Below are 7,542 nucleotides of genomic sequence, written 5' to 3' on the forward strand. Positions count from 1 at the left end.
TAGTCTGCACCTGTGGGAAAGCAGCACTGATGCCCTTGTGTATCACTGAACTTCGTGCAGAGATGTGAATTCACTGAAAAGGGGCCCACAGAGGCTCTGTCGCCCAGTGGCCTTCTTAAACCTGGACCCGACACTGAGCTCAATGGAGCACAGCAGTGTGAGGACAAGCTCTGATTTATGTTTCAAAGTCCTGTTGTTACTACATACACCACAAACGCAAAGTTATGATTACACAGATTTCTATGGCTTTTAGTACACTATTATTTTAGGATATCAGTGTGATATTTATTAGCTGTGGCCTAAGAACTATGCTCACCTCATCTACAGTTGCATATTAAGAGCTACATTAACATCTATAGCTGAGCTAAAATAGGTGGCTCAGTGGTTAGCACTACAGCCTTGCAGCGCTGGGGTCCTGGATTCAAGTCCCATCCAGGTCAACGTCTGCAAAGAGTTTGTATGTTCTCTCCATGTTTGTGTGGATTTCCTCCGGGTCCTCCAGTTTCCTCCCACACTCCAAAACATACTGGTAGATTGATTAGATTGTGAGCCCAAGGGGGGCAGGGACTGATTTAGCAAGCTCTGTGTGTGCTATATAAATAAAGGAATTATTATTTATTATTATTATATCTGTATCCCCTGCTAATTCGCTGCCTTTATAGTGCATACAGAAAGTGTATTGGACAATTTTACATAATAAAAAAAAAACAACTAAATGGCATAAAGTATAAGTCACATTCTTTTAGTGGTAAGAAATATAATAAGTTTTTATTCTTTTTACTCTATATACGTTACTTTGAGTGCTTTATAGTACGCTTTTACGACAAGGACGTTCAATACATCATCTAAAGGCTAAAGATAAAAAAAAATCTAAAAATCAGGTATTATTTTATAAAGTATATATTAAAAAGTAAGAAAAATATTAATGGGAAAAATATTACTCCGATTTACGTAATTCTAGTGGTAAGAGCTGTATTACTTCTACCTTTACATACTGGGTTCTCTGTGGTTACAAATTTTCGGATTACTTATCACTTGCTGCCTGTAAATGGGTGTGAACCATCTACGGGATATTGGGGGGGGGGGGTGATTTTGGGTCGGTTTCTCAGAAATGCTGCTTCTTCTGCATAGTTGCCGCCTCTAGCGTCACTGCGGTTGATTTTTACCCGGTTGCGGATTGTGTTGAAGGAGGCGATGTGCATTAATCAGCGCCTGGTACTTTCCCACAGACGTCACCGTCCGCAACATTGGGACAAAGCGACGCAGCAGAGTCATCATATTTAAAGTGGAAGACACATATATTATCAATGATAATTACATAAGATCATATATCATATACACTCAGTTTCGACAAAAATGTTACAATTTTTGTTTATGAATGGGGGGAGATTTTTTTACATTTTTCAAATATTTTTTTTTAAAAAAAGGGTCTACTGAGATAACCAGAGATCATAAAAAATGCATGGGCACTACCGCTCCATTCACATTGGGGGACCCCAGTTCTAGTGAATGCTGGTTGGATAATAATACCAACTAAAACATTTTTTTTATTTTGATTACACCAGTATAGGTCAAACTAGTGGTGAGATTGGAGCACATCTAAGGGTCTGAATGCCGGACGGTCTGATCAGACAGGACCGGGTAAGTAAATCTGCCCCATTGTGTTGGTCACTTTGTGATATGGTTGGATCCCCACCAAGGGGATTCATTTTTTACCATATCTATAAAATATGTGATCATTGGTGGTCCGTGGACACCGCAGGATCAGCAGAACCACAGAACCACAAGTCAATTTAGGACATATGTGATTGCGTCTTTCTGGGGTACATTGATTTCTATGGATCTTCGGGGACAGGATAGAGCCAATTCTGTATGGGACAGGTCATGGGGGGTCCCTATAACAGTTATCCAATATTTCAATAATTCCACCCAAAGCCATATATATCCATAACCCCACCCAAGGACAATCATACAGAAGGAACATATCTGAATTTGTCATTAAAGTCCTATTAGACATCAACATTTGGGTACAGGCGGTCCCCTACTGAAGGACACCCAACTTACAGACGACCCCTAGTTACAGACAGACCCCTCTTCCCACTATGACCTCTGGTGAAGCTCTCTGGATGCTTTACTATAGTCCCAGACTGCACTGATCAGCTGTAAGGTGTCTGTAATGAAGCTTTGGTCCCATTACGGCAAAAAAATTTGAAACTCCAATTGTCACTGGGGCAAATTTTTTTTTTTCTGGAACTACAATTATAAAATATACAGTTTCGACTTACATACAAATTCAACTTAAGAACACTTCTATGGAACCTATCTTTGACGTAACCCGGGAACTGGCTGTACTATGATATCTCAACTCTGGATCTAGTCTGATATTATGTGATATGACAAAGTCAGCGTGATACATAGTTACATACGATTTATATAAGATCATATACACTCAGTCATTTATGTCACCAATAAGGAAAAATGTCCACATCCATATTAAAGGGACAATGACGCAAGGACAGGGAAAGAAAAAGAGGGAGAGGAGCAGGAGCCATCAGAAGCCACAGCATTATCATCGCCTCCCTAAAGATTAACTAGATTTGGTTAAAGAAGAATAAAGGAGTCATCTGTCTGTACGGCCAAGGGAATCCGAATGAAAAGAAAGAATCCAGCCTCCCACCAGATTATACCAATCAGCTGGAGGATAAAAGACCCCGAACCCCCAGTAGATTAAACTGAATCTGTACAATAATGAAAGGCTGAGACCCCAATTGATTCGTCCAAATGGGAATTGGGAATTCATTTCCATACAGCCTGTGTGCTCCTGAATATATGCTCTCTATGTTTACTAGATTAAGTCCCATTAATAAGAAAGCCTTCATTAATCTTCCTCTGCATTTCTTTGATTTTCGTATAATTTATGGGCTGACAGATGTGTTTGTCTTTCTGTGCGAAAAGGGTTGCCATGGAGGTGCTAGCGGTATGTGAAGAGGGAGACCCCGGCATAAGCAATTAACTCACGTAAAATGGGAGGGGGGTGGGATTGGTACTATTGGCCTTTTTGGAGATTTTAGGGCTTGAGAATGGTGCAAAAGTGTCAAAGTTTTTCTTTGTAAATAAATAATTTTTTTTAGAATGGATAGATAGATGATAAATGTGAGATAGATAGACGATAGATAGACGATAGATAGATAGATAGATAGATAGATAGATATGAGATAGATAGATAGATAGATAGATAGATAGATAGATAGATATGAGATAGATAGATAGATAGATAGATAGATAGGAGGTAGATAGATAGATATGAGATAGATAGATAAATAGATAGATAGATAGATAGATAGATAGATAGATAATAGATAGATAGATATGAGATAGATAGATAGATATGAGATAGATGGATAGATAGATAGATAGATAGATAGGAGATAGATAGATGATAGATACATAGATAGATAGATAGATAGATAGATAGATAGATAGATAGTTATGAGATAGATAGATAGATAGATAGATATGAGATAGATAGATAGATAGATAGTTATGAGATAGATAGATAGATAGATAGATATGAGATAGATAGATAGATAGATAGATAGATAGGAGATAGATAGATAGATAGATAGATAGATAGATAGTTATGAGATAGATAGATAGATAGATAGATAGATAGATATGAGATAGATAGATGGATAGATAGATGATAGATAGATAGATAGATAGATAGATAGATAGATAGATAGGAGATAGATAGATGATAGATAAATAGATAGATAGATAGATAGATAGATAGATAGATAGATAGATAGATAGATAGTTATGTGTTAACATCACATTTCTGTGTGTTCTGCTCTATTGCTAATCATATATTTTATTTTTTTTAAATGTACGGTAATTAAATTTCATTAATTACAAATAGATATTTAACTCTATCTGTGATTCTAGCCGCTAGGTAAAATTCATTTAAAATTTAAAAAAAAATTAAAACAATTGAAAGAAACATAATCCCAGTTGAATACAACTCTATCCATCTGTCTATTGACTAGGTACAAAAATTGTAACATTCATTTACTTTATTTAATAAAAAAAAAAAATGTTAAAACATTTAAAATTACCCATACCTGTCTGTCTATCAATCTCATATCAATTTATATTATATATGTCTATCTATTTTTATTCCATATATTGGTCTATCCAGTTAGCCGCAGAAATGCAAAAATTAAAGTGTATTTTTTTTTATCTATTTAAAAAAAATAATTTATGACAAACTCAAACAGAAGGACATTCTCTTATCTACTATTTAATCACTAGTTAAATCAAAACTAAAGTTACTTAAAAACTATGGATCATAATTTGAAGGATGAAATAATATTTCAAAATAATATGTGGAATGTTTGACCTCTAGATACCATTTTTCCCAGTAACAATATAAGAAAAAAATATTTTTTTAGTTAAAATGATTTTTATGACGTAATTTTTAAAATAAAATGTAAAAGATTTTGCAAAACATTCAGACCCTCCCTCCTTCTCCCTTACCTCTTTCTTCCTGGTGAAGGTCAGATGATTTTAGAAAACATGCCCAAACAGTCCCTACTTATACCGCAAGGAGACGCGGTGTCATCCCCATCATTGGCTGTGTCTCTGACCTCACGGAAATTGGACAATTTTTTTTTGTGCTTTTAACATCTTCTCTGTGATTCTTTTTTTTTCTTGGTATTTTGTAAGAAATCTATACACGTTGGGAAAAAAAAGTAAAAAGGTCACAAAAATATCAAACCGCAAGAACGATCACTTCTTAAGGGATAGGTAGAATCAACTCCATTTACAACCCTTACATGTAAAAAGTTAAGACACTTTTTTTATAATAATAATATCTTTTTATATTATATTTTATAATATTTTTTACATTTCAAAACCCACTGTTGTCTATTGGTCTACTCTTGAAACAATTATTTGTTGTTGAATACAATCTTACCAGGACATCTAAAGAATCTACGTCTATTAGCCCCCAAAAGAATGAAGGGTCCCGAGAATTTATGGAATTCCTTGAGTCAATTAACTTGTCAAAGAAGATATTAATGTTAATAGAATATTGTTAGTGTGATTTATTAACTTTTAGATTCATGGGTGAGGAGAAAACATAAAATATTCAAACAAATCAACAGCAATCCGGCACAGGGACGACAATCTTGGCAAGACAATATAGTCCTCTAAGAGCAAAAATAGTTTTGTCTCGGTGCCAGCCTTGGGGACTGGAGGGGGAAGGAGGCAGAACTTATGGTGTGTGTTCCAAGTTAAATGAAGATGAGTGATAACTCATTATACAGACATAATTTATCATTAATTTCTCCTTAAACTTTCCAGACTCCAAATTATGGCAGATATCAACAAGCTGCTATGGAGCACAAAGCTATAAAACCGAACGACGCTACAACGCAATAAGATTATGTGACCAAAAAAAGTAATAATAAAGTTGTATCTGATTTGAATTTCTTCCAGTTATTAATAGATAGCGAGGCATAAAAAAAAAAAAATCATTCATAATAAAATGTACGACCTCAGGCTGTAATATAAATCTTGTAAGATCTAAATTTCACCAAAACAAGGTTATTTTGAGGTTTCTCGTAATGCAGTAATGCCTCCTTCTCCATAAAAGGGCGATGAAATTGGTATTTGTATTGGTCAATATGCAGGGTTTTTTTTTGTTTTTTCTTACCACACTTTGGATCTAGCCAATAATATAATTCCTGCCATCTGCAATGATTCTTCCAACAGCAAAATTTTCCCGCTCCTTAAAAAGGTGGGAGATGTTAAGGCTAAACATTCATTATGGTACACAGTTGGTTTGATATAGACGGATATGAATTTGTATTTTATTTTAGAAAATTTTTTGTTGCCTTTCTCTCCATACAAATAGTGAAATTGTAGGCCTTTAGGTAGGGAATGAGTTAAATACGCAATGCTGATGGCTTCCCGAGAACAACTGTGGACTGAGCTTGAAAGGCTGACACAGCTGTCCTACAGGCCTGTTTCGGATGTCCCTCTAAGCCACCAACAGGAATGTTATTGAGGTTGCTCACTGACAGAAGAGGTCTCCTTTACAATAAACAGTTCCTTAAATCCTGGCTTTGTTATTTCCTTCCTATGTCCTCACCTCTTTATTTAGAATCATGCCACTCACAGCGTCCATTATGATCTCGAATGTCCACGTTGCCTGCCTTCTTGGCCGGGGACTTAGCTCGTACAGTGTGCTGTAGGACTGGGTTGCTTCTTGTACATCTTAAAGACCTTCAGGTACAGGCTCAGTCTTTTATCTCAAGAGTGCCCTTTCATCTTGAAGCCAAGAACTGACGTCATATCAAACCATTCTGCCCGACAGAGGGACACTGAATCTGCTTGATCCACTCTGAGAACCGAAGATTTAGACATCTAGAGATTTTGCTTCGTCAATGTTTTTCTTTCAAAAAGTTTGTTGAGCGTTGACTGTATTGTGATTATACTCATCTGGAATATTATCAAAATACTTTAATACACTGAATCTGCTTCATCCACTCTGAGAACCTAGCAGAGGACTCAGACAACTAGTGATTTAGCTACGTCAATGTTTTTGTTTCAAAAAGTTAATTCCTAGTTGAGTGTTCTCTATCGATTTAATGTTAAAGAATGTATTGTGATTATATTGATCTGGAATATTATCAAAATACTTTAATGCACTGAATCTGCTTCATCTACTCTGAGAACCGAGTAGAAGAATCAAACAACTGGAGATTTTGTTTCGTCAATTTTTTTGTTTCAAAAAGTTAATTCCTGGTTGAGTGTTCTCCATCGATTCAATGTTAAAGACTTTCTTGTGATTAACGTGATCTGGAATATTATCAAAATACTTTAATACACTGAATCTGCTTCATCCACTCTGAGAACCTAGCAGAGGAATCAGACAACTAGTGATTTAGCTTTGTCAATGTTTTTGTTTCAAAAAGTTAATTCCTAGTTGAGTGTTCTCTATCGATTCAATGTTAAAGAATGTATTGTGATTATAGTGATCTGGAATATTATCAAAATACTTTAATGCACTGAATCTGCTTCATCTACTCTGAGAATCGAGCAGAAGAATCAAACAACTGGAGATTTTGGTTCGTCAATTTTTTTGTTTCAAAAAGTTAATTCCTGGTTGAGTGTTCTCTATCGATTCAATGTTAAAGACTGTACTGTGATATTAACAAAATACTTTAAGAGTTTAATACTCTGTCGTGTTCAACCTGGACTAAATTGATGTAACTTGACCCCAAGAGATAAAACTATTAAAGACAAACCCTATAGTTATAATGTAGTAACGTAGGCTCCAGACTCTAAAGACAATTCTGAGTCTTTGATTAAAAGTGTATATCAGGACTCAATTGCATTTCTTGATCTACACCTCTGACATATTCTACTGTAAAGTCATCTGTTGTCCAATGTCTCTGTGGACCAATGTGTAGATTGGTGAAATCTACTGCAAATTCCACCTTAACAAAGGACAACAGAATACTCTTTTGACATCTT

At 35.4% G+C, this 7,542-nt stretch overlaps 1 protein-coding gene across 2 annotated transcripts in view; it reads right to left on the reverse strand.

The window, feature by feature from the left end:
- FOXP3 (forkhead box P3) overlaps positions 1-6,326 on the reverse strand; it is a 43,704-nt gene extending 37,378 nt beyond the window's left edge. For both annotated transcript variants that reach the window (XM_072123565.1, XM_072123563.1), the window contains exons 1-2: positions 6,155-6,326; positions 4,537-4,729 (exon numbers count right to left, since the gene is read on the reverse strand). The gene's annotated coding sequence lies outside the window, so the exon portion shown is untranslated. The remainder of the gene's footprint in view (positions 1-4,536; positions 4,730-6,154) is intronic.
- Between the last annotated feature and the right edge of the window lie 1,216 nt (positions 6,327-7,542).

This window comes from Engystomops pustulosus, chromosome 9 (assembly GCF_040894005.1).
Source record: "Engystomops pustulosus chromosome 9, aEngPut4.maternal, whole genome shotgun sequence".
NCBI lineage: Eukaryota > Metazoa > Chordata > Amphibia > Anura > Leptodactylidae > Engystomops > Engystomops pustulosus.